Raw genomic sequence first — 7,255 nt, 5'->3', positions numbered from 1 at the left:
AACTTAACAGAGGACCATGAGGGAGGGAGAGGGGGAATATTTAAGGAGAGGGAGGAGGCAAATCATGAGACTCTTAAATACTGAGAACAAACTGAGGGTTGATGAGGGCGAGGGAGAGGGGGAAAGGGGTGATGGGCATGGAGGAGGGCACTTGTTTTGGGATGAGCACTGGGTGTTATGGAAACCAACTTAACAATAAACTATAAAAGAAAAAAAAACTAGAAGAGATGAAGTCAAAATCCTACAGCTGATGTTGAATTATGAATTGAGGATGTATATTATATTATGCTTAAAAATTTTTTACTGTTTTATTTATTTCTGAGAGAGAGAGAGAGAGACAGCATGAACAGGGGACAGTCAGAGAGAGAGGGAGACACAGAATTTGAAGCAGGCTCCAGGCTCTGAGCTGGCTGTCAGCACAGAGCCCGATGTGGGGCTCGAACCCACGAACCATGAGATCATGACCTGAGCGAAGTCAGACGCTTAACCGACTGAGCCACCCATGCTCTCCATATTATGTTTAAAAACAAATGATTGCCTGAGTTAACTGGGGGGAGGAATAGCCGGGGAGGGGAGGGGAGAATGGAAAGGATTACAAAGAAGCCTGAAGAAACTTTTCGGGGTGATGGGTATGTTCACTCTCTTCATTGTGGTGAAGGGGTCACAGGTATAGACACATTTTACATCTGTGCACTTTCTTGTAGGCCCCTTACACCTCAATGAAACTATAAAATAGAAACAAAAAACCTATTTCCTAACCTTATCCATTGAAATGACCTGGAAATAAAAATTGCAGTAGCAACAACCCAGACTGTGGTCTCAAAGTACTATTTGCACTAAAAAGATCCAGGAATCTTTGAAGAAATGGCTGGTTTCCGGTCTAGGGCAGGGAAATCATGAGATGAATACGTAACATCTTGTCACACAAGACAATAAAGAAGCTACCAAAGATGGGAGTCTTGTCAGACACAGTGAGAAGCCAGCTCAGAGAGGATCTCATTAGCTAAAGATGGGACAGTTTAAGCATCTGTAATAATAATTGCCATGGGCGGGCACATCAAACAAATTTTCACTTATATATTCATAATGTTACTTCAAAAAGACTAATTGGCAATATTGAAGGATACTAGAGAACCAATTCATTATTCTGAAAACCAGCACATAAAGGGAAAAGAATCAGCATTTATTAAAAATTGTTTAATGTTATTTTATTTTTGAGAGAGAGAGAGAGCACAAGCATGGGGAGGGGGCGCGGGGGGAAGAGAGAGAGGGAGACACAGAATCTGAAACAGGCTCCAGGCTCTGAGCTGTGAGCACAGAGCCTGATGTGGGACTTGAACTCACAAACCCTGAGGTCATGACCTGAGCCAAAAGTAGACCCTTCCCTTAACCGACTGAGGCACCCAGGAGCCCCAAGAATCAGCATTTATCATGCTATCCCCATACAAACTGTATTAGCAGGTAACCAATTGTAGATAAAAAGTCCCTCTTTTAGAAATATTCCCCTTAGTCAAAGAAGACATACAGAAGGCTAACAGACACATGAAGATACTCAATATCACTCATCACCAGGGAAATACAAATCAAAACCACAATGCGATACCACCTCACACCTGTCAGAAAGGCTAAAATTAACAACTCAGGAAACAACAGATGTTGACGAGGATGCAGAGAAAGGGGAACCCTTTCGTACTGCTGGTGGGAAGGCAAACTGGTGCAGCCATTTTAGAAAACAGTATGGAGGTTCCCCAAACATTAAAATTTTTGATTAAAATTTTAAAATTAAGAATTACCCTATGACCCAGCAATTGCACTACTGGTATTTATCCAAAGGATACAAAAATGCTGATTCAAAGGGGGCACATCCACCCCAATGTTTATAGCAGTGTAATCAACAACAGTCAAATTATGGAAAGAGCCTAAATGTCCATTGACTGATGAATGGATAAAGAAGATACATATATATATATGTATATATATCCATATCCATACAATGGAATATTACTTGGTGATCCAAAAGAATGAAATATTGCCATTTGCAACAACATGGATGGAACTGAAGTATATTGTGTTAAGTGAAATAAGTCCGAGAAAGACAAATATATGGTTTCACTCATATGTGGAATTTAAGAAACAAAACAGATAAACATAGGGGAAGGAAAGTAAAAATATAAAAAACAGAGAGGGAGGCAAACCATAAAAGACTCTTAAATACAGAGGGTTGCTGGAGGGGTGGGGGTGAGGGGATAGGCTAAGTGGATGATGGGCATTAAGGAGGGCACTCAACGAGATGAGCACTGGGTGTTATATGTAAATGATAAATCACTAAATTCTACTCCTGAAGTCATTATTACACTATATGTTAACTAACTTGGATTTAGATTTAAAAAAGAAAAAGAAATATTCCACTTAATTAAAGAAAGAACAATAGAATTAAAATATCACGATTTTGCAACCCCTAATGAATGAATCAATCTAGGCTGATCACCAGCTGCTAACATCCCAAAAAGATAAAAAGCTGTCAGATGCCTATAAAATGATTGTTGCCAAAAAACCACACCTGGATCTGTTCTAGACTCTACATCTGTGTTCAGAAACAACCACTGTGTTCAAAAATACAAAGGACCAGGAGCATATGACATCGAGGGATGCAATCAGCAAAATCCAGGCTCTGGAAAACTCCATTTTTAATAATGATTCCGTATTTGGGGGTGCCTGGGTGGCTCAGTCAGTTGAGCGTCTGACTTCTGCTCAGGTCATGATCTCACGGTTCATGGGTTCGAGCCCCACATGGGGCTCTGTGCTGACAGCTAGCTTGGAGCCTGGAGCCTGTTTCAGGTTCTGTATCTCCCTCTCTCTGACCCTCCCCTGCTCATGCTGTCTCTGTCTCTCTCTCAAAAATAAATAACACATTTTTAAAAATTGAAAAAAAAAAGCATCCGACTTCAGCTCAGGTCATCTTGCGATTCGCTGTGCTGACAACTCAGAGCCGAGAGCCTGCTTCACAGATTCTGTGTCCCCTTTCTCTCTGACCCTTCCCTGCTCGCGTTCTGTCCCTCTCTCTCTCAAAAATAAATAAACATTAATTAAAATTTTTTTTAATAAAAACGATTCCATTTTTTAAAAACAAGTTACAAGGTAAAAGAAGGAATCTATAGAATTAGCAAAAAAGGGTCAAAAGGCAGCAATCAGTTGCAACATGGAGACATCTTTTATCCCAGCTGAAACAAACCTTAAACAACATATGGCACTGATGAGACAACGGAGTATTTGAATGCTGCCTGTATATTTGATATTAAAAGTTATTTTTTTAGGTGTGCTAATGGTATTATGGTTGTGTTTTAAAAGAGTCCTTACCTTTAGAGATACATACTGAAATATTTACAGATGAAATTATATGATGTATGAAATTTGCTTCAAAATAACATGAGAGGGATTGGGGCACCTGGGTGGCTGAGTCGGTTAAACCCAACTTCAGCTCAGGTCATGAGCTCATAGTTCATGAATTCAAGCCTCGCATCGGGCTTTCTGCTGTCAGCATGGGACCCGCTTGGGATCCTCTGTCCCCTTCCCACTCTGTCCTTCCCCTTCTCTCTCTCTCAAAAATAGACATTAAAAATAATAATGAAAGGGAGTAAGTGGATGGAGTTACAAGTGAAATACTAGTTTATTGTCACACTAGTTTATTGTCTTCTCACTATAGCTCTGTGAGCGAGGCACAATTTCCCCCATTTTCAAGAGGCCTTTCTTGGTGGAAACCGCCTCCTGCTTTGACTTATATAGTCTTCTCCTAGGTACTCATAATCCTTCCCCTCTCTCTCTCTTACCTCCTTCAATCCATTCTTCACACAGCAGCCCAAATACTTCACGCGTATTAATTTAATTCTCACAACAACCCAGTACTATTATCATTGTTGGTTTTCAGATGAGGAAATTGAGGCACAGACGTTAATTTCCCCAAAACAACACAGCTAGTAAATGGCTGAGCTGTACTATGTTAAGTCTGGCTTAACCATGCTTAAACCATGCTCCTATAAATGAAAAAAAAATCACATATGAATATACAGGGTCCGCCATATACCGATTTAGTGTATTGGTTAAGAACATGCACACAGGAGCCAGGCTGTTAGCCTTGAGCAGGTTCTTTAACCTTGTGATGCCTCAGTATTGTCATCTGTCAATAGGGGTAATAATAGTCCCTACCTCATGGGGTCATTGTGACAAGTGGTTGCGTTAATCTGTGGAAAGGAGTGAGTGCTAAGAGTGTTGGCTGTTATCAGACGTTACCTTTAGCTAAATACTTACCAATCTATAGCCGCCATTAGGGTTTGTATCTTGTTTGTTGTTAAAACTCTAGTACACAACACCTAGCACAGTACAGTCAGTGTCTGACAAATGGTAGAGATTCAAGAAACATCTTTTGGACGCAGTATGTTTAAGGGGAGATGCGCCCAGTGAAACTCTTGTTTTGTGCGATGATCTTTCATTCTTTAGTTCGCTACTAAAGCAGTTCTCATATGTGAGCTCTTGAAACTCCAAGAACATATATTCCACAGGCATCAGTTTGAGGAAACCTAACTGCAGACGGTGGGATCATATGCCTTTATTTGATTATAAGGCACTTGACCACAGAGGGGCACTAAAGTGTAATGGTTTAAAATTCAGGTAATCCCACTGCCTGGTTTTTGTTGTTTTTAGAATATCATAAAAATGACACAAATTTTAAAAATTCCGTAAAGAACTTGTGGACTTACTGAAGGATTTGAGACATTGGGAAAGCTTTTTGACACAATTACTAATTAGTTACTAATTGATACAAAAGCTCTGGCTTGCCATCCGCTATATCTAAAATAGGAAAGTAGCATTCTGCCTGCAGTATTTTTTTTAATGTAGTCGTTTTTATAAGTCTTTTACAGCTTCTGAGTTTTGTGTCATATTTAAAAAGATGTTTCTTATCCTAAGATAATAAAAAAGAGTCTCGTTTTCTTCTAAGCACTTTGATTATATTCAGATTTAATTTTTTGGATCCATCTGGCATTTATCTTGGTATAAGGTGTGAAGTATGGTTCCAATTTTATTTTTCTTCCAGATGGTTACCTAGCTGTTCCAACACCATTCACTGAATTCATCATCTCCCCGCTGATTTGAAATACCACTGTCATCATATTCAAAATTTTTAGATGATATGAAAGGCTATCTCTTTTTTTTTCCTTTTTTGTCCTCATTTGAGTGGAAAAGTCTTCAAGCGCGCTTTTTAACTACCCTGCATTTTTGGTTTAAAAAAATTTTTTTAAAGTTGCGTCCAACCATCAGTATCCTATCCAAACGTGATTCTTATCCTCATTTCATGAATTTGTCATTACCAAGCTCATTTCAGTCTCTTTCGTTAAGTGTACTGCACACAACCTTCAAATATTATGAACATTTCTCTCTCCCAGCTGTCACTACACCAAACTACATATGTTCTATTTCCCTAAATCATCTCGCTGTGCTCTTTGCAGCTTTCTCTCTTCCACTTGACGTCCTCACCTAACAAGTCGCTCAGAACTTCCCACAATTATTTCAAGTGAGGTCTCCCGCGTGAAAACTCATTGTCGCTCTCCAGTTCATCCCCAAACTGGGCATTGGTTTCCATTTATCACAAAGGACAGCCTGTGTTTCCGGAAAATAAGATTCCGAAGAGCTGTGGCGGTTATTTGTTGGCCCTTTAAACAATCCACTCTCGGGGGGAGGTGAAAAAATGTCCCACAAAATGCCAACAGCTATTGTGGGGGAAAAAAATTTTTTTTTCTATTTATTCCAGCGAGATGATTCAGACGCTGAAGAAAAAAGGGTCGTGCTGTACTAGGTCTTGAACCCCGAGAACTGTTTGCACAGCTCTTCATCAGAGCCTCCACCTCCACAGATGCTCTTTCGAATGTTTCATGACTCTTGTCAACAGTCAGTCACCATCTCAGGGGAGGAAGAGGACGCCGCCAGAGACGGCTGTGCTGGCAGGAAGGCGGGCCTACAGTTTCTATTTAAAAGCTGGACCAAAATATGTTTGGCTGCTGTTGTCTATGTGACATTGCAAGTTAAGTCGCAGAAAAAGTCCCCTCCATCCTGAATGGGCCTTGGGGGCCTCACAGACTGGAGAGTGTCGCAGAGGAGAGAGAGACATTAGGAAGGCGGAGGTGGGTGAAGACGCCATGTTTGACCTCCTTCCTAACCGAGGGTCCCCAGGAAGATAAGCGTTTTGCTTAGCACCTGTCGCCGCGCGTCAGCCACCTCCGCTGAGCACCCCTCCCCGCCTTGGTTTTCCACCTCATGACCCTTTTCCAGAGGCCTCTCTCCAGCGCGGAACAACCAGCACCTTAGAACCCTTTTCTCACAGCAGCCTGTCTTCACCTCAGCGTCCACCTCAGAGCCCCCTAAATGTCTACGCGTGTCCTCCGTGCCCCCACTTTGAAGGCTTCTCCCGACTTCAGTATCTCCCTCAGCTCAAGGGAGGCCCTCTCCTCAGAACATTTTCTCCGCCTCAGAAGCCCCCCATCACCCCTACGGAGCCACGCCGAGAAGTTCCTTTGGTTGTNCTGGCCCCGCCCACGCCGGGCACACGCCCAAACTTGCGTCGGTTGGCGCCAAACCCCCTGGTCAGCGACGCGCTGGCTGCGGGTCTCCGCGTTCGGGTTCCGCGTCAGAATCCCTGAGGACTGGAAAACCCGGGCGGGGGGCGGAAAGGATTCACTTTGAAAACCTCGGGGACACAGTGGGTACGAGAGGGCTTTGTGACAAAAAGAAAAAGGGTAAGCGTGTGAAGAGTCTGAGGGGAAACCCAAGGGTCCGTGTCTTTGGTGGTGCTTGGTGGTCGTCGCTGGGCCCCGGGCTAGTGACTTTGGGCGTCCGGTCCCCACCCTGGGAGAGAAACCAGATGTCCGGGAAATGCCCGACGGCGGCGCGCGGGTGTGGACCACGTCCCCCGCGCCGTGACTAAAGCGAGTGTCAGGGAGCCTTCCCTTAGTCTCCAGCTCTTTAGCCCATCAGTGGCCATTCGAGAAAGAACGATCTTTTCGTTTTATCAAGGGGACAAGAAACGGACGATTTTTTTCTTTAGTGAGGAAAGTCCATGTGGAATTTGGGGTGGTCATATCTCTGATTACCTACCCGGGGACCATATTCCAGAGGATCCCATTTACATTGTGCCCTCTCCGCCTCAGCTGTGTTGCTGTCTAGAGGCATAAGGTGACAGCAGTCATACCTCCAAAGCTACTTTGTT

The 7,255-nt window shown here is 42.9% G+C and overlaps 1 protein-coding gene across 3 annotated transcripts in view; it reads left to right on the top strand.

Annotated features, from left to right (window-relative positions):
• The first annotated feature begins 6,664 nt into the window (after positions 1–6,664).
• Positions 6,665–7,255, top strand: part of DMC1 (DNA meiotic recombinase 1) — a 37,746-nt gene continuing 37,155 nt past the window's right edge. For all 3 annotated transcript variants that reach the window (XM_077761979.1, XM_077761978.1, XM_077761981.1), the window contains exon 1: positions 6,665–6,785. The gene's annotated coding sequence lies outside the window, so the exon portion shown is untranslated. The remainder of the gene's footprint in view (positions 6,786–7,255) is intronic.

This window comes from Crocuta crocuta, unplaced genomic scaffold (genome assembly GCF_008692635.1).
Source record: "Crocuta crocuta isolate KB4526 unplaced genomic scaffold, BGI_CrCroc_1.0 scaffold193, whole genome shotgun sequence".
NCBI lineage: Eukaryota > Metazoa > Chordata > Mammalia > Carnivora > Hyaenidae > Crocuta > Crocuta crocuta.
Note: the sequence above shows the minus strand (reverse complement) of the source record. Positions and strands in the feature narration are given on the sequence as shown.